Source organism: Macaca thibetana, chromosome 1, assembly GCF_024542745.1.
Source record: "Macaca thibetana thibetana isolate TM-01 chromosome 1, ASM2454274v1, whole genome shotgun sequence".
Taxonomy (NCBI): Eukaryota; Metazoa; Chordata; class Mammalia; order Primates; family Cercopithecidae; genus Macaca; species Macaca thibetana.
Window position 1 is genome coordinate 110730251 of NC_065578.1, and position 23388 is coordinate 110753638.

Here is a 23388-nt window from a genome sequence, read left to right on the forward strand (position 1 = left end):
GGAAGTCAATGACAGAACAGATGAAAATCTTGCGGTTGGCATCTGTGGCACCAATGGTGATGAATGTAGGCAGAGAGCTTGTCTGTATTAACATAAGCAGACCCCAGGAATTCTCCCCACAAGATCTCTGAAAGCAATTCTTATTCTGTATTTTATAATAACCCCTTCTGGATTTTTAGAGTTAAGCTAAAGAAACCCAAAAATGTAAATGTTAATCACCAAATGAGTGTTTTTAATTTAAATTTTTTCTTCAGTGTACTTATTGAATAGTATGTTTCCATTTATTTATAACATCAAAGGTACATATACATTTTCTTTACTAGTGAGATCTTTCACAGGGCAATGGTTCAAATATTTTATTTCTTTAAATCTTAGATGTTTATTTCTTAATATTTACTATTTCCAAAATTAAGATGTGACTTATAATCTGTATATATATTTAATACAACATTTCTGCCCCCAAAGATGTACTATTAAATTTAAGCTGAATCCAACATTTTAAAGTGTCTTAATATCTAGAACTCACAGGAATTAAAATTCTGTCATATCCTCTGCTATAGTCAACAATTGTATAGCCTATAAACACTATTTAAACACTCTAGGTTTGTTCCTGATTATGATACGCCTGTAATTAATGTTTTGTAAACCATATCACAACTTCTCTAATTTATCTGCTTTGTTTTTTAAATTCAGGTATTTAATAGCTAGAAAGGTTTGTTTGTTTGTTTGTTTGGTGGAAGTAAATTGACTAGCATCCATCTGGATAACTTAAAATGGGGAAGAAAAGATGCGGTTTCAAGTTTTGGGTGCAAAGACTCTTATTTATTTGAGTTGTGGAGGTGGAAAAAGCCATGTTGGTGGAAAGGACATCTCAGGAAGAAGAAATATTGGTCAAATACCACAGGTAAGAATTAGCTTGTTAACTTATAGATAACCGTCAGAAAGTCTACTGACTATTACAGTGAGAATTTAAAAACTTAACTGCAACTTGTTCTAACCATCACACTGCTACCTCTTGATAATTGAGGAGGGGAAGAAGGAAGAGGAGCAAGTTACTTTTTATGTCAAACAATCTTGTGTTATCTGATTTTTAAAATAATTATGGGAATGCATTACTTTCATAATCTAAAAAGCAGCTTAAATGGCTTTTTTGTATACAAGTCAAATCTATTTCACCATCTCCTTTTCCAACCCAGAGTCCACATGCCTGTGATGCTAATTATCTTTTCTTACCACTTTCCAGTAGCAAACCCTATGACTCAGCCCAGGGCTCTTCCATTCGTATCAGCAGACAATAGCTCTTCTTTACCACCAACCTTCCTCCCTACCATGCATCATTCTCTATATTCTTTTAAGTACTTGATTCTCACTGCAACATTGCTCTCTCCATAGCTGCTGTAGCCAGCCCTTCCCACTCAGGTATCATCTTTGCAGGTGCCAACCATTTTCTCCTCTGGAATAACCATCTTCACCTCCTTCTCTGGCATTATCGTTTCCCACCTCAGCCTTGGGGACTCTCTTGCCTCCACCCTCATCCCCTGGCCATGAGAAGGCTCTACTTCTGAGTACCGAAGTTCCATATACCAGTGGCCAGCAAGTTGACCAGGTCACCATTGCTGCAGAAAGAAACAAAATGTGCTTCTGTGAGATCTCCGTGAGAACTCTGTGAGCCTGCAGGATGCAGATATCACAGAAAGCAACTTTTCTTGCCCTCATTCGTGACTCTCTGGGGAACGGGCAGCTGCCAAGCACAACTTCTCAAGCCCCCATGGCAAGCATTCTTCCCCAACTGCCCAGGTAGTGTTTAATTTATATTTTTACCATAACAGTCAAAAATATGCATATTCTTTTCAGGAACAAACTGTCTGCAAAGGACTTTGCCTCTCAGAAACTTATGCTGGTAAGAATGAACTGGAGCTGAGCTTGAGCTTTCCATTATCCCTCCCTGTCTCCCACTCACTGTAGACTCAATTCCTACAGATCATTCTTTCAGGGCTTGGGACTGAGAATATAGGACATCACTATCATTTCATTCATAAGAAGCAATTTTGTCATTCACAGTGGCGAAAGCATACATCAATTGTGTATACAGATATGGGTTCACATTCTTAGGAAATAACTTGGCTGGTCCTGGTCAATACAGCAACCAGTTGGTAAAGTAATATACTAGCTTATAGGCTGAGCCTAAGAGGAGAAAGCAGCAGTTATTGTGGTTTGAGTCCCCAGTGCCTCTCTCACTCGCTGATAAACTCTTCAAGGGAAGAGTAAGTAACCTAAGAATTAGCATGGCATCTACCTGGTAGATACTGCTACACAGATTTCCTATGTCCATGTAAGACCTTGCTAAATAGTCATGACATTTTTTTTTTTCCATAGAGTCTCAGCAAGACCTAAACGTCTTTAATAGCCAGAAAGCTTTAAAAATCAGTAAGAGTCAAGATATAAAGTAAAATGAATTTGCCATCACAGAAGTAAGTGGTCGGGGTAATTATGTTCCTCAGATATTATGCATCAATTTATCACAAGAATAGACTGTTCAACGTTATTATCAATAAAATAGTAACCTTTTGTAGATGGTATATGAGGTGACTGATGCTTTATTTAAAGGTTTTACATGCATCATTTTACTTATATTTTTAATTCTCATAACAATCCTACGAGGGAAACATTATTCTTTTCTTTTCAGATGAGATTCAGAAAACTGACTTGCTCAAGACTGCAAGGTTAAGATTAATACCAAATCATTTATCCATCTATTCCCCAGGTATTTATTGTGCATCTACTATTTCCAGCCAGTCTTACTCCAAAGCTCATGCCCTTCCCACTGTACTCTCCTGACTCCGCTATCTGGGTCTTAGCTATGTCTCATATATATAGCCCAATGCCCAGGAATTAGAAAAAAAAAATGTTAGGACATTTGAGGGGAAAAAAGACAAAATAAAGAGGAGTGGAGAGTAATAGATAATACAGACTACACCAGGCTTAGCATCAAGACATATGTTTAAATCCTGATGCGAGTGGTGTGGAACAGGTCACTTCCCCTCTCTGCCCTTTAGTTTTCTCACCTACAGAGTGAAGAGTTTGAAATTAATGATTTGTATGTTCCCTCCCAGTTCTAACAAACGGATCCAGCAAGCAGGCTGGGGACTTGGGGCTCTAGTCCTGACTTCATGATGGAAGGAGAAGGAAACGAAGAAAAAGAAATGTAGAGCTGGAAGAAAACAGAGAAAGAGGAGTTAACTATTCAGAAAAGTGGAGTGTAGGTAGGAGGCTATGTTATTCCTTACCTAGTTGCACCTGCAGTAGAACAGCTGCGGTGAAACAAACAAACAAAAATACAAAAACAAGAAATCCTCATATGGGCTTCCCAGTTAGGATCTAGTGCTAGCGAGGAGACTCACAGGGTTTCAAGGACCCAAGGGCCGTTGGACCTATCAGTGGCCATTCCCAGGGCCCCATTTTACTATTCCCAGGCTTGGAGCTCAAGTCCCACTGTTCAGAGGGACTCCGTATAGAAACCTCCAGGTTTATGTCAGGGCTCCATACAGAAATCTCACTGGAACAGATGCTGACCTTCACACCCCATTCTCAGGACACCCCCATGATCTGTGGGATAAAGGGCAAAAAGGATGGGAGACTCACAGGCCCAGGGCACCACCCCTTCTATCATGCTTCCACACCAGCTGCCTTGCTCAGCCTCTTGGTTCAGCCTTATTTAAGGAAGAGGTCCCTTTTATCATTGTGGGAGCAGCACAGCTGCCACCTCATGACCCCAGGTCCTGAGACCATCATGTTCCTATCTCCTATCATTCATGAAAGCAAGCACCCCGACCCCACCCAGAAGGAGAGAAACCTAGCAAAGCCAGCAAAGACCCCTCACCAGCCCAGACCCAGCTACTCTGACAGAACTGCTTGCTGTTGGAAGCCTTAGCTGGAAACTGAGGCTGAGTTCTTCCCTCAGATGATGCGGAAGCCCCGGGAGAGAATGAAGGGTGCTATGTTGGGAATGAGGGTCCCCAGGTCCAGGGCTCAGGGCTAGAAAAGCACATGGGGGATAGAGCCAATATATTGGAATGCTCATTTAAAGCATGTAATTTTCCTCCTGATGGACCAAGCCCAGTGCCTAAAGTTAGCGCCAGGGTCTTGGAAGGGAGCCAGTTCAGGGAAGTGGCATGATTATCCCCGTGCATCATCTCCTCAGTTCCTTGTGCTCTGCTGCACAGCTGTAGAGGAAGGACAGAACAACTATAAGATGTTGCAGCTGCCAGCTCTTCAGCTTTTTCTTCCCTTATTGCAGCCAAGGGCAAGAATGGGGAGAGGGCAGCTGCTCCCAGAGAAACATTATCTTTGTACCCCTGCCCCCTTCTCATCCTAGGAGGAGTGCTGGAAGTATGGTGCAAATAACATTGTAACCTACTTTGCTAGAGTCTGACTCTCTAGGGAAAAAACAAAAACAAAAACAAAACAAAAAACAGACTAGATTTGTGAGTAAGAGAGATATGTGGCTGAAGTGGGTTCAGACACACTTGGGAAGCTAGGGTTGCAGGTGCCAGGCTGTTTATCTCACTTTGATAATCCCAAGGCCATATATACCCCTCAGTACTGGGGCTAAGCCAGGCAGATAAGAGAGGGCACAGGTGCAGGGGCAGCTGCCAGCTTTGGCTTGAAAGCAGATCCTCAGGCAGAGCCAAGAATTTCCTCAAGGATTCTAGCCTCCTTTTAGCCGCTTAAGAAGGAGGTGGTTCATGGCCGTGTTCATAGATGTGGTTTGGCTCTGTGTTCCCACCCAAATCTCATGTTGAATTGTAATCTTCAATGTTGTGGGAGGGATCTGGTGGGAGGTGATTGGATCATGAGGGCGGTTTGGTTTTCCCCTTGCTGTTCGCCTGATAGTGAGTTCTCACGACATCTGCTTGCTTGAAAGTATGTAGCATAGCACTTCCCCCTTCTCTCTCTCTCTCCCGCTCCACGATGTGAAGAAGGTACTTGCTTTCCCTTTACCCTTCCACCATGAATGTAAGTTTCCTGAGGCCTCCTCAATCATAATTGACTCACGGTTCCTCACAGCCTGCAGAACTGTGAGTCAATTAAACCTCTTTCTTCATAAATTACCCAGTCTCAGGTAATTTATGAGAATGGACTAATACATTCATCTTTAGATATGTGGCACCTGGCACAGACTAGGCACTTGATAAAAATTGGTTTAATTAATAAATGTCTTGTCTTCAACTGTTCTGGTGTTGGCAGTATTCAACCAACAAGCTACTCCTGACCCTGTTCATTGTCTCTTGCTGTATGGCAAATTACTCCAAAGCTTAACCATTTAAAACAATAAGGCAACATTTATTATTTCATATAGTTTCTATAATTCAGGAAAAGGTTAGCTGAGTGGTTCTGGCTTGGGTTTTCTCATGAAGTTACAGTCAAGATGTTGACTGGGGCATCTTTGAAGGTTTAATGAGGGCTGGAGGATCCACTCATAAGATATGTCACTCACATGGCTAGCAAGCTGGTGCTGGCTGTTGGCAGGAAGCCTCAGTATTTCCTTGATGTACTTCTCCATAGGGCTTCTAGAGTGGCAGACAGCTTCTCCCAGAGTAAGTAAATCAAGAAAGAGCATAGTAGAAGTCACATTCCATCATATCCCCAATATCCCATTGGTCACATCAGCCAAAAATTGATGACACCATCCCTGCCCTCCAGGAATTCAGAGACTAGTTGGGGAGATAGGGCTATTGTGGGGTGCCATGGGAGCACAGGGAAGGATTACTGAGTTGCTTACCCATAACCTCCCAAGTCTCTGACTCATCCAACTGGAGTTTTTAGTAGAGTTCTCAGATTTTTATACACTTACCCACTGTCCTCCAGGGACATGTGCCTGGCCCACAGAGAGTGCTCAATAAATCTTGAGTTTTCTTCTTCTTTCTCCAGACCTGATTCCTGTCTGAGGCCCACTTTATTGGTAGAGATGCTGATGGGTGTTACTCTCCCAGTTTGCTGACTGGGTCTGCCCAGCTGCTTTGCTATCCACTGTGCACATATCTACAACTCAGGATAGGACTTGCCAGACTACAGCCTATGTCTTGGCTTCCATCAGCCAAGTTACTCTCCAAGCAATGGAACAGTCTGCATCTTTTAGGTTAAATGATTTCCACTCCATTCTTCCTTTCTTCTTTGAATGGTAAAAATATACATTGGCATACAGAAGGGCAGATAACCCAGCCCAAGATCTTTCTGGAAAATTAGTAAAATCTTACCAGGTATATAAAAATTATTCCTCAAGATTCCCAATATTCTCATGTCTTATTATTTGTCTAACACCTAAGATATGTTTTTCTATTACCTTGACCCAAAACACTTTTTTCCATTTCACAGTAACTTGAAAATTGGCCTAGAAATATTTCTGATCCCTTGGAAAAGAAACACTGAAATTATCATTCACCTCCTACTTCTATCACTACCTGAGAGCCCCCAACCCCCGCCCAATAGGCTGACCTGCATGAGGACTGAACCACGCACATGGAAAAAGGAAAATTGCACATCATTTAAGGGAAAAAAAATAGCCTGAAGAGGGAAAACCAAATACATTTCAATAAACACAAAAGTAATTGTGAACTTTGTGTGATTTTCCATTAATCAATAAATGTTTTATGTAATATTTTTGACATCTTATAAGACAAGTCTTTATTACTTTTATTTTTAAAAATATATATATTTTCAGTTCATAGGGAGAGGAAGCAGAGCAAGATGGCCGAACAGAAGCCTCCAATGATCATCCTCCCAACAAGAACACCAAATTAAATAACTATTCACACAAGAAAGGACCTTCATAAGAACCAAAAATCAGGTGAGCAATTACATTACCTGATTTTAACATCATAGCAAGGGAAGAGGCCTGAAGAGGATAGGAAAGACAGTCTTGAATTGCTGACACACCCTTCTCTCATCTCCTGGCAGCAGCAGCAACTGCATGGTGCAGAGAGGGAATCTATGTTCTTGGGGGAAGGGAGAGCACAGTGATTGTGGGACTTTGCATTGGAACTTAGTGCTGCAAAAACCAACACAGGATAGAATTCAGTGGACACCAGGCCTAGCCAGAGAGAAATTGCCCATCCCAGTGGTCAGAAACTGAGTTCCAGCTAGCCTTGGCACCACAGGCTGAAGTGCTCTGGGGTCCTAAATAAACTTGAAAGGCAGTCTAGGTTACAAGGACTGCAATTCCTGGGCAAGTTCTCATGCTGTGCTGGGCTTGGAGTCAGCAGACTTGGGGTGCACACAACCCAGGAAGACATCAGCTGGGGCAGCCAAGGAAGTGCTTGCACCACCCCTCCCTCAACCTGAGGCAGCACAGCTTGCACCTCTGAAAGAGACGTCTTCCTTTTGCTTGAGGAAAGAAGAAAAAAGAGCAAAGAGGACGTTGGCTTGCAACTTGGATACCAGCTCAGCCCCAATAGGATAAGGCATCAGGCAAAGTCCTGAGGCCTCCATTCCAGGCTTCAGTTCCTGAATGACACTTCTAGACACACCCTGGGTCAGAAGGCAACGCTCTACCTTGAAAGAAAGAACCCAGCTATGGCAGGATTCATCACCTTCATTCAAGGGCCCAAGGGCCTTGAATAAACATCAGCAGTAGTCAGGCAGTACTCGCCACAGGCCTAGGGTGAGACCCAGTAACATGCTGGCCTCAGATGTAACCCAGCACATTCCCCGCGATGGTGGCCATAGAGAGAGACTCCTTCTGCTTGAGAAGAGGAGAGGGATGAATAAAGGGGACTTTTTCTTGCAGCTTGGTTGCCAGCTTGGCCACAGTTAGATGGACCACCAAGTGGGCTCCTGGGGTCCCCAATTCTAGGCCTTGGCTTCTAGGTGGCATTTCCAGACCCACCCTAGGCTGTGAGGGGGCTCAGTACCTTGAAGGGAAGGACACAAGCCTGCCTGGATTCACATCTATTGACTGAAGAGCCCTTGGGCCTTGAGTGAAAATCAGTGGTGGCGAGGCAGTGGTCAGTCACCCTGGGCCTTAGGCAAGACCCAGTGGTGTACTGGCTTCAGGTCTGACCCAGGATAGTCCCAGTGGTGGTGGCCACAGAGATGCTTGTGTCACCCTTCCCTCAGCTCCAGGGAGCTTAGAACAGAGGGAAAGAGACTTTGTTTGTTTGGGGGAAAGTAAGGGAAGAGAGGAGAATAGGAGTCTCTACCTGGTAATTCAGATAATTCTCTTGGATCATACCAAGACCACCAAAGTGGTAGCTCTACAAGTCTGTAAGAGTCACATTGTTTACTGGGCTGGGGTTGCCCCCTAATGCAGACACAGTTGCAGTAACTAAAGACTTAGACAACAATACCCAAGTCCTTTCATTTTTTTTGTTTGTTTGTTTTTGTTTGTTTGGGTTTTTTTGTTTCCTTTTTGTTGTTGTTGTTTGTGTTTTTGACATGGAGTCTTGCTCTGTCACCCAGGCTGGAGTGTAATGGCAAAATCTCGGCTCACTGCAACCTCCGCCTCCTGGGTTCAAGCGATTCTCCTGCATCAGCCTCCAAAGTAGCTGGGATTACAGGCATATGCCACCACGCCCAGCTAATTTTGTTTTTTTGTTTTTTGTTTTTTGTTTTTCAGTAGAGACAGGGTTTCATCGTGTTGGTCAGGCTGTTTTCGAACTCCTGACCTCTGGTGATACTACTGCCTTGGCCTCCCAAAATGCTGGGATTATAGACATGAGCCACCACGCCCAGACCAAGTCCCTTCAAGTACCAGGAAAGTCTTCTCAAGAAGGATGTACAAACAAGTTCAGACTGCAAAGGCTACAATAAATACCTAACTCTTTAATACCCAGACATCAACCAACATTCACAAGTGTCAAGACCATTCAGGAAAACATGACCTCACCAAGCAAACTAAATAAGGCACCAATGATGAATCCCAGAGTAACAGAGATATGTGACCTTTCAAACAGAATTTGAACTAGCTATTTTGAGACAACAACAACAAAAAAAATCAAGACAACACAGAGAATGAACTCAGAATCCTGTCAGTTAAACTCAACAAAGAGATTGAAATCATGTTTAAAAATCAAGCAGAAATTTTAGAGCTAAAGAAATCAATTGACATACTGGAGAAAGCATAAGATTATCTCAACAGAAGAATTGATCAAGATGAAGAAAGAATTAGTGATCTTGAAGACAGGCTATTTGAAAATACACAGCCAGAGAAGACAAAAGAAAAAAGAATGAAGTTAGCCTTAAAAAGGAGGTAGAGAGAAATAGGGGCAGAAGGTTTATTCAAAGGGATAATAACAGAAAATATCTCAAACCTAGAGAAAGATATCAATATCCAAGTACAAGAAGGTTATAGAACACAAGCAGATTTAACTCAAGGAAGACTGTCTCAAGGCATTGAATAAGCAAACTCCCAGAGGTCAAAGGTAAGAAAAGATTCCAAAAGCAGCAAGAGAAGAGAAACAAATAATATTCAAAGGTGCTCCAGTACATCTGGCAGCAGACTTCTGAGTGGAAATCTTACAAGCCAGCATTGGACAGATTATCTAGACAGAAAATCAACAAACACTGGACTTAATCTGTGCTATAGACCAAATAGACCTAATAGATATGTACAGAACATTTTATCCAATGGCGGCAGAATACACATTCCTCTCAGCACACGGATCATTCTCAAGGATAGACCATATATTAAGTGCTGAAGGAAAAACTTTTATACTAGAATAGTATACCCCGGCCAGGTGCTCACGCCTGTAATCCCAGCACTTTGGGAGGCTAAGGCGGGCGGATCACAAGGTCAGGAGATCGAGACCATTCTGGCTAACACGGTGAAACCCCGTCTCTACTAAAAATACAAAAAGAAAAATTAGTTGGGCGAGGTGGCGGGTGCCTGTAGTCCCAGCTACTCGGGAGGCTGAGGCAGGAGAATGGCGTGAATCTGGGAGGCGGAGCTTGCAGTGAGCTGAGATCCGGCCACTGCGCTCCAGCCCCGGCGACAGAGCGAGACTCCGTCTCAAAAAAAAAAAAAAAAAAGTTTTCTGATTATGTTTGGCTTGCAAAACACGTGTTTGAAATGCTTTATAAAGTTGTTGCTTCCCCCAACCCTTACATTGTTCTTGAGTCAGCCATTGCTCTGGTACACGTTCTTTCTAAGGACAGTCAAAAACAATATCGGGGGAGAGAGAGCTAGGTGGGTGATAACCTCCAACCAGAGCTTCCCAAGGAAATATCACTGTGTCCTTAATGCCTATGCTGCAGTTCTATACTCAGGCAGAGATTGCCTCCTTGTATCGCTCTCCCATTGATTAACTAACTGATCCCCTGTAGTAACTGTTGCTAAGTTTCAACTTAGAATAAGCCACAAAAAGCAGAACACACCAAAACAGACATCTGGGAATGAACATTAAAGGTGTTTGGAGTTTTCCAATTTATTAGTTCCAGAAAGTAAGACTCTAGTGAGCAGAGGGAGTCAGGATCATTAAAAATGCTGCCATGGACCGACAGAAACACCAGGACGATCCCAGAGTCCTGCAGAGAGGGTGGAGACAGCAGTTGCTGGCTAGTCTAGGCAGAGAAGGCAAAGCCCACCCTATTGTTGGCCATGTCATAGACAGAGTAATATTCCTTGAGGAAGACATCCCCCAGAATCCAGAGGGGCTGCCCACTGCGGGAGGGGCAGTTAGGTGGCCTCAATTCCGAGCCTGCAGTAGCCATTGTTCTGAAGAGACAAAGGACATGAAGATACAACCAGCTGTACTGTAGAGCCCTTTCCCCACAGGGACTCCCCACCTTATATTACATAACACCTGTAAGGGGCCCTGAATTCCTGTTCAGCCTCAGCCTGATCCCTGGTGCCCCACTCACATCATAGGTGCCCAGATGTGAGCTGAGACATGGAACACCTGTTTGGGCCACCGAATCCCAGTACCCAGGAAGCCAGGAGTGAATACATACATTGAAGACATAGGCAGAGGGAGGCAGAGGAAACTGGGCCCCGCCGATGATGAAGGTGATGGTGGGCATGCTCTGTATGTAGCTGCAGTGGACCACAAACTGAGAGGGGGAAGAGGCAAAGCTGAGGCGCTCCAGGGGACTAGGAGCCCAGGTAAAAGGCCCAAGGCCCACTTTGTTCCCGTGACTTCCCTGTAAGACTTTCCCCTCGACCTTCCAGTAAAGGCTGTTTCAGAGCATGGAAGGCCTGGCCTTCCCAGGAATAACTCTGACCAGGCCCGCTTGCTGTCTTCGGTCCTCTCCTTAAATACATCTCAGCTTTTGGATTTTGGTTGTATTGATATGGTCATAAAGAATGAGGCTTATTCTAGAACAGAGTCTCTAGCCTCAGAAAGTGAAAATTACAGAGAAAAGGCATGGGCACACACTTGTGGAAGCCTACTCTCCCACACACTCATATCCACATTTGTGTGCACACGTCTGTGTACTCACCATAGCATATGCACACATGTATGCATGCACGTGCACAGATGTGCACACACACACACAACTTGAGAAACCAAGGTTTAGTCTGGGAATAGATTCTTGCATGTGGGGAGAAGCAAACAACAGATATGAGTACAAAGCGGGCAGGTGTGGAGAGAGAAGGCTACTCAGAGTGAAATCCAAAGATGTATTCCTATGGGAGAAAGAAACCAAAAGGAATGGAGAAATGTGTTGACTCTAATATTTCAGAGCAGTCAAATGATAGTGGCCAGAAAGCTGAAATTTGCCCCCAGGACCTACAGTGAATTCATAGCCCCTCCTGACAACCATTCACCCCATACTCAATCAGTCTGAGGAGAGATGGTGTTACTCCCTCCCCTTCCCCTTCCTTGCATTGAAGATTCATGACAGAAATGTCATGCTGTGTCCCCACCCATCTCTCCTACCAAAGCCTCAGGTCCCATTCTACCCTTCCTCCTCTCTGTTGTGAACTCCTTGCACTCAGGTGCCTGTGTTGAGTCTGTCTGGGTGTGCAGAAAAGCCCTTGGCTTCTGATTACTCACATCACCATTCTGAGCCTGCTGGGCTCCTGTTGCCTGCAGGAAGGAGCCCATGTACTGCTGGGGAACTGCCAGCAGGAAGGTCCCGGTAACCACAATGGCCTGGCAACCCTCAGAGCACAAGCCAGTGGCCTGGTTACCGACGGCAAATCTGAGGGGGACACCAGGACAAAGAGAATCAAGTGCCTCTACTGAAAACATGAGCCATGTCATCCCTTGTCCCCCAACCCAGCAGCTCTGATGTTCTTCCTCTTCCAGGCAGCCAAGCCACTCCTATTACACATCTGCCCATGAAATGCTTCAGCGCATTTGTGATTATTGGAGTCGCATCCTCAGTCTTGATCTGATGCCCACTCCAGCTCTGACTGAAAGCTCTAGGAAGACAGAGCCTGTGTCTTATCTTCTTTCATCTACCTATTTGGGGTCCAGCACATAGTGCCAAACACAGTCAGGGCTTGTAATCAATAAATAGCTGCATTTTGAGCACCTACTATGTGTAAGACACTCTTTCAGGGTTTATGGTGATACAAGGAGTGGGTAATTTGTGCTTACTGTTTTAAGGAGCTTATTCTAATAGAGATGAAACAACACAATTAATCAAGCCATGACTAACACTGTAAGGCAGTAGCTGATAAACCCTGTAATGTGGTACATAGCATCTTACATGATTCAGTCTCTGATTCCTTGTCTTGCTTTTTTCTACTGCTCTACCCTTCCTCTTCATCCCACATAGATGTGTTGAGATCTGTCTATGAGCCAGGTGTCATGCAAGGCACTTGGAGATACAATGGTAAACAAGACATACACCACAGTCTAGTGGAGAGCCCAGACACTTAACAAAAACACACAAATGATGTCTAATTGCAGCCCTGATAGGTGCACGTTGCAATGTGCCTGAGAAAAGAGGACTTGATCTAGTTTGGAAAGCCAGAACAAGGATTTTTCTGAGGAAGTGATAAAGGATGAGTAGAATTGGGCTATATGAAAAGACACCTCTATTCCATGTACAGATAATCTGCCAAGCTCTTACCTCTTTCTACTCTTGTAGGTTGGGCTGTTTCCCCACTGCCTTGCCCAATGACTAGGACATGTTAATTGTGACAGCAGCACAGGTAAGCATTATAGGATCAAAAGAGAGAGAAATCACTGTGCTCTGGGCCCCTGGAAGGATTTTTAGGAGAAGATACAAATTAATCTGGGCTTTGAGGAATGCCTACAATTCAAGTAAGCACTCCAGGTGGCATGATTAAAAGAACAAAAGCAAGAAAATCATGGCCAGCTGCAAGGACTTGTTGAAGTCTGTGCTAAATATCATGAAGCACTGAGAGGCTGTATTGATAGGTGGAGCCGAGACTTTGTATGGTCTTAAATACAGATCAAAGGAGTTTTGTCTTCAATTGGCATGTGATAGAGAATTCTTGGCTGTAGAAATAACTGATTTGAGCACAAGCTTATCTGATCCCAATGCAGATCAGATAAGCTTGTGCTCAAATTTTGGCCTTATATAATGCGTGACTTTGGACAAGTTACTTAGCCCTCTGAGCCTTGATTTCTTTATAGAATGAAACATATTGCTGACCTCCTTATAGTGCTCTTGTGGAAATTATATGCAATAATGTATTCAAAGTACTTAGGCTGGGCACGGTGGCTCACACCTATAATCCCAGTACTTTGGGAGGCCAAGATGGATGGATCACTTGAGGTCAGGAGTCTGAGACCAGCCTGACCAACATGGTGAAAGCCCATCTCTACTAAAATTACAAAAAATTAGCTGGGCATGGTGGTGGGCACCTGTAATCCCAGCTACTCAGGAGGCTGAGGCAAGGGAATCGTTTGGACCCCAGAGACAGAGGTTGCAGTGAGCCGAGATCATGCCACTGCCTTCCAGCCTGGGCGACAGAGTGACACTCTGTCTCAAATAAATAAATAAAAAATATACTTAGCATAGTACCTGGCATATATAAAAACATCAATGACAGCTATTACTTTCACTAATGATAGAAGTGGTAAAGATTATGCTGATGGAAATCATCAAGCTTCCAAGATAGAAACATAGATTCACAGTGCCTAGGAATGACCAACCTGCCAGCATGCTGAGGCTCAGTACCCAGTTCAAAAAGTCTAGCGCCAGACACCAGTGTCTTCTGAGCTCCAGGACCACCTCAGCCCAGGGCTGGTGATTCTATTTAAGAAACCTGTGTGATGTGGAGGAACAGGAAATGTTGTTAAGCTGGGGGAACACCCTGCGAGTGTCCACAATCTACAGGAGGTGCCCTCTCTACTAACTCCTCGATGGCAATCTGCCAGTACAGTTCCCGGGTGACAGGGGTTCAGATGATCTGACCAGAATAAAGTTGGGGGTCCACACCTCCAAGGATGAGCTCTCCACCATACTGGCGGGTTGGTTGGCTAGGGAGAGATGTAGAAGAACGTGAGTGTCCACACACAGTCAGTGAGGCCGTTCTCTCGTCTCTCTCCTTCCCGCACTCCCTCAGACACAGGGGTGCCGCAGATGAGGGGACGCTGTCCTCTGAGCTGCTCTCAGACTTGGCCTGCTGAGGCACAGGAGGAGACTTCTCAGAGTAACACCAAACTACTAGACACGATGCCCATAAAGAAGATGGGAATAGAAACCAGGCACCCAAAAATGAACCAGAAAAGGATCGCAGAGAAACCCTCCCTGGGAAGAAGTGAGAACAACAGGAAACGGTTTTGGGGACAACTAGAACGGAGCCTAAGAGAGCCCGCGAGTGCACTCTGAGAGGCATGCTCCCATCATGGTCAGGTCATTAACTAGACAATACTGAAAGGACTTTGGCCTTTTGTGCTCCTTATGCTGGCCAGTCGTAGAAGAAAGACAGGTGAACTTCAGGTACTTTGAGGATCATGTGTTTGGGAAAGAAGGAATAAGGGATAAAGTTTGGCACAAAAGTTCAGTGCCAAGTGGAGCAAGAAAAGTACTGGATTTGTGATCAAGATATTTGAGTTTGAGTCTTGGCTTCACACCTACCATGAGTGACCTTGATCAATTCTAACAATCTGTTTGAGCCTCCATTTGCTCCCTGGCAAGATGGGGCTAATATGAGGATTTTTGAGATGGCATTTGAAGTAACTGCTAGGAGAACACTTTATAAAGCCAGACGTAGTATTATGATTATTCCTCCATTATAGTTCTCTTTACTAGTAATGCTCATGTGGCTTGTTCTTTAGTGCTATCACAGCAGTCTCCAGATTTCCTAAATAAACCCTGAGGGACAGTTACTCCATTTTATGAAAAGTCATCATGTAGCTTATAGCTAATATAATTTAAAATTCTTTTTTTTTTTTTTCCCGAGACGGAGTCTCACTCTGTCACCCAGGCTGGAGTACAGTGGTGCGATCTCGGCTCACTGCAAGCTCCACCTCCCAGGTTCACGCCATTCTTCTGCCTCACCCTCCTGAGTAGCAGGGACTATGGGTGCCTGCCACCAAGACCGGCTAATTTTTTTGTATTTTTAGTATAGACGGAGTTTCACCATGTTAGCCAGGATGGTCTCAATCTCCTGACCTCGTGATTTGCCCGCCTTGGCCTCCCAAAGTGCTGGAATTACAGGCATGAGACACCTCACCTGGCCTAATTGAAAGTTCTTAAAGTGTATTTAAAATAAGATTTTTCCCAAATTTTCTGAAATACGGGAATTTTATATAGCAAGTTATACTCATTGTGTCAGAACACCTTATAACCTGGACCCCATCTGATCTTGGGTTGCCTAGAATCCCCATGGACCCTCAATTTCTAAGCCCTTCACAGGACGAAGGTTCTCACTGGGTGAAGTAGAAGCTGAAGTCAGGCTGAGTGATCTGGCCCTGCTGCAGCATCCCCTGCATCACTGTCGGGGAATTCCCCACTGCCATGCTTGGGTAGGCCATTCTCAGGATCCCGTCAAAATCTGAATAGTAGAACGGGTCACTGAGCTCATTCTCACTCAGGCCAAACTCCTGGTTATTGACGATGATGTTCTGAACCTATGGCAAGCCGACAGTATAGCTTGACAATTCAGGTGCACAAATCGTACGGCTTCCCAGACTTATGTGCACAGGGTATGGAATCCAGAAACCCTCCTAGAGAGGGAATATCAGCTTCTTTTATGCAGAACCCAACCACAAGGGTGGGAGTGGAGGGTGAAAGAGCAACCTTTCCAATCATGTGTGTCTTGGAAAAAAGAGTGTGGATGTTGGAGAAGTGGAAGAAGTTTTTTCTGGAGTTATAGTTTCTACTTCCATAGACAGTGAAAGAATTGAATGGTTTCATACTGAACAATCTATGTGCAAGAATGACTAGAGGAATTGTAGGTGTTTGAACTAAAGAAATAAGAAAATAGTAAAAAGGCTTGTCTTCAAATATGCAAAATGCAACTGGGTGGAAGAGGGAGTAGACCTATCTGTGTGTTTCCAGGGGGCAGAGTTAGGACCACACAGCAAAGTTGCAAGAAGACACAACAACTTTAGCACAACATAAAGGCTTCCTGCAGTCAGGACTGCTATGGAAGCAATTTACATCTTGGGACGAAGGCTGAATTAGATAGGCTTTGTGTTCCTTCCAACACTCAGCTTCTGGGAAGCTTGGACCTAATTAGTAAGCATGGATTTCTCTAATAAGGTGTAAGACTCTCGAAAATGGGAGCCAAACCACAGACCCTCAGAGGCTATGAAAACACTCCTTACAGTCATAGTGTCATAGCCCAGGAACACACTCAGGTTGCCACTCCCATAGGACAGTGTATAGGTTTGTCCATTGTTTCTGAAGGTGGAGGACAGGCTGGGGTTGAACCTGTTGTGATTGGCTGTAGAAAGACAGAATGGAATATTAATTTCATTTGCAGTTTTCTAAAACACATGAAGGCTACTTATCCTTGATGGATTGGGCTCATCAGACCAAGGCTGGGATAGGGCATCACCCTAGATCTTTTCTTGTAGACAAACTGTGCTAGTCCTAGAAAAGTCTATGACACACATTGCCCAAATTCCTTCCAGCTGACCATTCTCTGAGGGAAAGATTGCCTCAGACTTGCCAGGAATACTCGGCCACAAGAGGGAGCTGGGAGGAAGGAAAGGAAGCCTTAGTCGGTTTCTGCTCTCTGTCTCCAAAAAAGTCAGCACTTCTGGAAAGTGGTGCTGAAGTGATAGACTGAGAGCAATTTCTAGATGTTCCAAACAGAAGGAGGATACGTGATGGATATGCACAAAGAACTCTGGACTTAGAATGATACGCCTGTACTCAAATCCCAGCTCTGCCCCTCTATCTGCTCCCCTCATGGTGTGGAGGGTGATGGTGGCATACTCACAGCAGGCTTGGCTCTGGCAGTAGATGGAGGGCACCCAGAGATTGGAGGAGCCCGTGTCAAAGAGGACTAGGAAATTTTGGGGTGGGGTCCCAATGCTGATCTCCCCAAAGTAGAAAGACTGCAAAAGAAAGGTTTATCACCTTCATTAAGCAACCAAGCCTTGTCTTAAGAATGGACAAGCAGTTAACCCACAGGAAGCCACACTCTGCCCAAATCATTTTCTTGGGGGAATGAGAGGCTTATCCCACAAGTTCTCCTTCCCATCTGGAGTTAGTTCCTTTCAAGATTCTACTTTTTGTCCCTAATTGGAAGCCTTTGGCTAGCCAAGACTTAATATGGCAAGACAATATCCTCTTCCAAAAGTGTTTTCTACTTTTACAATAAGCTGGTATCTTCACTACACTGGAGTGCCCAGAATTGAGGAAACAATCACTTTTTCTCTTTTTCCAGTGTCCAGACACACACACAAACACACACACACACACACACACACACACACACACCACTCCTCTCCCCTTCCCTTTCAATGTTAGATACTTCTACCACCATTTTCCTCCCTCCCGGTCACACACTGGCAGAGGGTGCTAGGCAGCTGGAGAAGAGACAGCATGAAGAGAAAGAAGAGCTTTTCACTGGAAGGTAGTTTAAGCTCTAAGTTAACTTGGGCCAGTCATGTCACTTACCTGCCTCTAGTTTCTTCATCTATAAAATGTGGGAGTTGAAATAGAAGATCCCTAATGTGGCTTCCAGCTCAGACATGTAACATAACATCTCACTAATGACAGTCCACAGGACAAGAGAATGTCAAGATGCCCTGATGAGAGACATTCAGACATTTGCTTGAGAACATTCAGACATTTGCTCTGGGGACTATGCGTCTTTCCAAAGAGAGAGAGATGCAGTATCTGAGCCACTGGAGCTTTTGTCTGACAGTCTCACATGTATTTTCCTTCTTTCCCCTGCAGCTCATTGCCAGGACTTCCTTTGGATCTCTCAGTTGACTTGAACATTTCTACCATGAATCTCTTAACCTTATAAATGAGGCTTTAGCAGGATGGGCCAGCAATGAGAAGAAAGGAGGAAAGAAAAGGAATTACTATACTGTTAGATGGTACCAACTCATAGCTTGTTCTGATTCTTTCCATAGAAAGGTGAGGCTTTGGTTTAGTAACTAGTCAAAAATTACAGCTAATGAGCAGTATAAGTGAATGTCTAAGAATGGTGGTTATGCAAGGATTATGGACACTCCCTGCCCCATCACTCACATGTAGTTGGTGATGGGCTCATAAGCAACAGCACCATTATTGAAACGATACTTGGCAATTGGATCAGCCTTTGGGTGGTCCCTCAGAAACGTTTCCAGTATACCCTGCTCCTCCATTGTCTGTTGGATAGACTTGCCTGATTATAAATCATGCTACTATAAAGACACATGCACACGTATGTTTATTGCAGCACTACTCACAATAGCAAAGACTTGAAATCAGCGCAAATGTCCATCAGTGATAGACTGGATTAAGAAAATGTGGCACGTATACACCATGGAATACTATGCAGCCATAAAAAAGGATGAGTTCATGTCCTTTGCAGGGACATGGATGAAGCTGGAAACCATCATTCTCAGCAAACTATCACAAGGACAGAAAATCAAACATCGCATGTTCTTACTCATAGGTTGGAATTGAACAATTAGATCACTTGGACACAGGGTGGGGAACATCACACACTGGGGCCTACTAGGGGGTAGGAGGCTGGGGAAGGGATAGAATTAGGAGAAATACCTAACATAAATGACGAGTTGATGGGTGCAGCAAACCAACATGGCACATGTATACCTATGTATCAAACCTGCACGTTGTGCACATGTACCCTAGAACTTAAAGTATAATGAAAATAATTTCTATGGAAAAGTATGTTAATTGCTTTTCTCATCTTTCCTAGATTTTTCCTGCCTGCATATAAAAACTTAACCCTGAAAACTGCTGCCACCTGGTGGCAATATTCCTAACTTACAAAAACAGAGTTTTGAAAGGTTGAAAAGCGTCACAATCCAAGTCAGATGTGAAAATAGCTCCTAACATCTTCTCCACAGCTCTTTCCTAGGTGAAGACAACATGTACCTGTTCATTTGTCTTGTCTGAGACTGCTCTTTCCCCACCCATGTCAAAGCAGCCTAAACATCACCTTTCCAGCTGTTCTTAAGATTTCCCCCATCTCACATCCATGCCTCTGACCTCTCAATCCTTTAACACGACAGTGTTCGTCCCTTTAACACTCCAGAAAACTTTCTAAGTGCTCTCTTCCTACATTTGGACAGTCTTCTTTGCAGCATGATGTTACTAGATAAGCTCTCTGAGTGTTTCCTCAGCCTAAGATGAAAGAATGTATGTAAAGTGCAGAGCAGCCTCTGAGTTCTCCGGGATACGTCATTCCTCTCATCATTTTTAAAGACTTGTGGGAGCCTGGTTCTGGAAATATCACGCACTGTACTCAGCACAGTGGCTTCTATGTAATAGGTACCCAAGAAATAAGTATGGAATGAGCCAACTCTATAGATGGGGCTTCAAACTGTCCTGTTAAAATACACATATTTTGCCAGTTCAGGTTCATTACAGAGCTCCTAGTAGGTTGGTGCAAAAGTCATTGTGTTTTCTGCCATTACTTTTAATATTATCATGCCTGTAGTTTAGCTTTTCCTGTTAGCTAGGAATGGAATGATGAGACCAGACACATTTTAAATGAGAATGGAAAGAGGTAGGCACAATGTCCTAGGCAACTGATGATACTAGGAAGAGCAACATGAAGCTTCACACAGGGTCCTGGGGAAAACAGGCACAGAACATAGATGTTTTCTTTCTCAAAATTAGTAGAAGTCTAATGAGAAAGACTCATTTGCTATGTGTTCAATATTAGACTACTGATGATGTAACCTTACCAAAACCTTCTAAATGTAGAGCGAATTCTCTCATAGTGAATTCTCTTACAGTGTTTTCTTGGTGCTTAGAAAACAAAGACTTATCACGGGAAAGTGTCCGCCTCAAACGTGTGTCTTCCCTTCAAGATTCGAAGCTACACAGGGCAGGAGGCCATAGAGTTGAGCTGGAAACTTATGATGAAAGATGAACCCCCTTAAGTCTTTCAAAACTTAAGAAGAGATAGATATCCACCAACTGTCCAACAAAATCCCAGAGAAGTCATTCCAGAGCAACAGGGACAAATCAAAAGTAGATGAATATTTCAAAAGCTGCAACTCAACCCTGACCCGGCTCAATCCTTAAATAGATTGGAATTAGCTGGCTTTCACTCTGTCTGCATAACAGAAGAAAAAGACCTTTTTAATGAGAGAAAAAAATAAAAGGTAGATGATGATATTGGGAAGATCAACATGGAGCTTCACATGGGGTCCTAGGGAAAATGGGTGCAGAATGTAGACATTGTCTTTCTCAAAATGAGGAGAAGCCTAATGAAGCCCTTGCTATGTTTTCAGTATTAGACTACATTAATTCCAGGGTGTTCACAACTCAACTGACATATTCTCTTCACTTCTTTCCTGAATTATTTAGTTTCTCCTGCTCTGCCCTGCCCTTGGCTCTTCCACAGGACCTGACTGTAACCAGTGTTCCTGGAAGTCTGTGTTTGAACTGCAGAAACTAATTACACCAGAGTGTTCCCACTCCAGCTGCAGGTTGTTGGGAGGCTGAGAAAATGTGAAATTCTACACCAAGGACTATGTTTCCATGGGCTCTGCCAGCCTCTCATCAAACCTTTTTTTTTTTGAGATGTAGTTTCACTCTTGTTGCCCAGGCTGGAGTGCATGTAACCAAAACAGCATTGCACTGGTACAGAAACAGGCACACAGACCAATGGAACAGAGCAGAGAGCCCAGAAATAAGAATGCACACCTATGCCCTTTAACAAAGCTGACAAAACAAAGGAGAAATGACTCCCTATTCAATAAAAGGTAATAGAAGAACTGGCTAGCCATATGCAGAAGATTGAAACTGGACCCCTTCCTTACACCATATACAAAAATCAACTGAAAATGGATTAAAGACTTAAACATAAAACCAAAAACTAAAAAACTCTGGAAGACCTAGGCAATACTATCCTGGACAGAGGAATGGGCAAAGATTTCATGACAAAGATGCCAAAAACAATCACAACAAAAGGAAAAGTTGACAAATGGGATCTAATTAAACTTAGGAGCTTCTGCACAGCAAAGGAAACTATCAACAGAGTAAACAGACAACTTAGAGAATGGGAGAAAATATTTACAAACGAGGCATCTCACAAAGGTCTAATACCCAGCATCTATAAGGAACTTAAACAAATCTACAAGAGAAAAACAACCCCATCAAAAAGTGGGCAAAGGACATGAACAGACACTTTTCAAAAGAACACATACATGTGGCCAGTAAGCATATGAAAAAAAACTTCAACATCACTGGTCATCAGAGAAATGCAAATCAAAACCAGAATGAGATACCATCTCACACCAGTCAGAATGACTATTATTGAAAAGTCAAAAAATAACAGATGCTGGCAAGGTTGCAAAGAAAAGGGAACACTTAGACACTGTTAATGGGAGTGTACATTAGTTCAACCAATGTGGAAAACAGTGTGGCTATTCCTCAAAGAGCTAAAAGCAGAACCACCATTCAACCCAGCAATCCCATTACTGGGTATATACCCAGAGGAATAGAAATCACTCTACCATAAAGACACATGTGGCCAGGTGCGGCGGCTCTCAGCTGTAATCCCAGCACTTTGAGACCAGCCTGGGCAACATGGTCAATACCCGTCTCTACAAAAAATACAAAAATTAGGCAGATGTGGTGGTGCATGCCTATGGTCCCAGTTACCAGCAAAGCTGAGATGGGAGGATCACCTGAGCCTGGGGAGGTTGAGGCTGCAGTGAGCCATGATTGTGCCACTGCACTCCAGCCTGGGCAACAGAGTGACACCCTGTCTCCAAAAAAAAAAAAAAAAAAAAAAAAAAAAGGATACAGCACATGTGCAGATGAATATTCAGTGCAGCACTATTCACAATAGCAAAGACATGGAATCAACCTAAATGCCCATCAATGACAAATTGGATAAAGAAAATGTGGTATATACACACCATGGAATATTATGCAGCCATAAAAAAAACAACAAGATCATGTATTTTGTGGGAGCATGGATGGAGCTGGAGGCTATTATCCTTAGCTAACTAATGCAGGAACAGATAAAGAAATACCACATGTTCTCACTTATAAGTGGGAGCTAAGTGATGAGAACTCATAAACACAAAGAAGGAAAAAACAGAAACTGAGGTTTTCTTGAGGGTGGAGGGTGGGAGAAGTGGGAGGAGGGGAAATGATAACTATTGGGTATTGGGCTTAATACCTGGGTGATGAAATAATCTGTACAACAAACCCTTGTGACACAAGTTTACCTTTTTTAACCTTTTTTAAAGGTTAAAAAAAAAAGAATTGCTAATGTATACACCAGTAAGAAATAAATTCACTAACTAGAGTACAGCATTTATATATAGTTCCTTTTGTCTCTACCCTTTTCATATAAATTCAAAATCCTATTTTCCAAAGTTAAAATTACCAAGGTTAGTACTTTTCTTTCCTGACCTCTTCATTGCAGTTATATTGTTGTTAAGTAGAGTTCATTTGTTACTGCTCGTATTCCATTTTCAGTTGCCCCCACCACCACATTTTCATTGAGAGGATGAATTTTTGCATTGTATTAGATAAGAGCACTGTTTGCAATTGTTGTTAGGATACTCAAGTATGAGAAGAATAATTAATATGTATGTGTGTACGTTGCATACCCCCAGAGTGATCCTTACAGCTGTAAACATTGCCCAACTCGGTACTCATTCTAACCCCCTCCAGTATGCTTTCCTGTGATATAGGCTAGCAAGCTAAACCTAGAATTCCCAGATTCCCTGAAGTAAAGGTTTCATCTGTGACTTAGGTTCTGCTAAGCAAATGTGCCTATAGGAAACTTAGGTGAATTATAGAATAAAGGTAATGAATGTATAGGGGATACCAGGTCTTCTGGGAAAGCAGAGGTAGAGA

General features: G+C 43.4%; 1 protein-coding gene and 1 pseudogene across 1 annotated transcript in view; one reads left to right on the forward strand and one right to left on the reverse strand.

Moving 5' to 3' along the window:
• C1H1orf162 (chromosome 1 C1orf162 homolog) overlaps positions 1-23388 on the forward strand; it is a 256729-nt gene that overhangs the window by 166011 nt on the left and 67330 nt on the right. The gene's annotated exons all lie outside the window — the stretch shown is intronic.
• Positions 10558-23187, reverse strand: LOC126950889 (pepsin B-like; annotated as a pseudogene).